Raw genomic sequence first — 772 nt, 5'->3', positions numbered from 1 at the left:
ATCTCTCTGTATCTCATCCATGTCCGAACAACATCGCTTTGAAACTTCCTGGCAGACTAAAACTGCGTGCCCGACCGAGACTCGAACTCGCGACCTTTGCCTTTCGCGGGCAAGTGCTCTACCAACTGAGCTACCGAAGCACGACTCACGCCCGGTACAGTTGGTAGAGCACTTGCCCGCGAAAGGCAAAGGTCCCGAGTTCGAGTCTCGGTCGGGCACGCAGTTTTAATCTGCCAGGAAGTTTCATATCAGCGCACACTCCGCTGCAGAGTGAAAATCTCATTCTGGAAACATCCCTCAGGCTGTGGCTAAGCCATGTCTCCGCAATATCCTTTCTTTCAGGAGTGCTAGTTCTGCATGTCTCGCAGAAGAGCTTCTGTAAAGTTTGGAAGGTAGGAGGCGAGGTACTGGCAGAAGTAGAGCTGTGAGTACCGGGCGTGAGTCGTGCTTCGGTAGCTCAGTTGGTAGAGCACTTGCCCGCGAAAGGCAAAGGTCCCGAGTTCGAGTCTCGGTCGGGCACGCAGTTTTAATCTGCCAGGAAGTTTCATATCAGCGCACACTCCGCTGCAGAGTGAAAATCTCATCCTGGAAACATCCCCCAGGCTGTGGCTAAGCCATGTCTCCGCAATATCCTTTCTTTCAGGAGTGCTAGTTCTGCATGTCTCGCAGAGGAGCTTCTGTAAAGTTTGGAAGGTAGGAGACGAGGTACTGGCAGAAGTAGAGCTGTGAGTACCGGGCGTGAGTCGTGCTTCGGTAGCTCAGTTGGTAGAGC

The 772-nt window shown here is 53.1% G+C and overlaps 1 non-coding gene across 1 annotated transcript; it reads left to right on the top strand.

Moving 5' to 3' along the window:
- Positions 1 to 446: 446 nt before the first annotated feature.
- Positions 447 to 523, top strand: Trnas-cga (transfer RNA serine (anticodon CGA)). Its single transcript has one exon. It is a non-coding gene; the product is annotated as a tRNA-Ser (tRNA).
- Positions 524 to 772: the final 249 nt, after the last annotated feature.

Source organism: Schistocerca gregaria, chromosome 7 (genome assembly GCF_023897955.1).
Source record: "Schistocerca gregaria isolate iqSchGreg1 chromosome 7, iqSchGreg1.2, whole genome shotgun sequence".
Classification (NCBI taxonomy): Eukaryota; Metazoa; Arthropoda; class Insecta; order Orthoptera; family Acrididae; genus Schistocerca; species Schistocerca gregaria.
The sequence above is the reverse complement of the archived record's forward strand: the minus strand, read 5'-3'. Positions and strand labels throughout refer to the sequence as shown.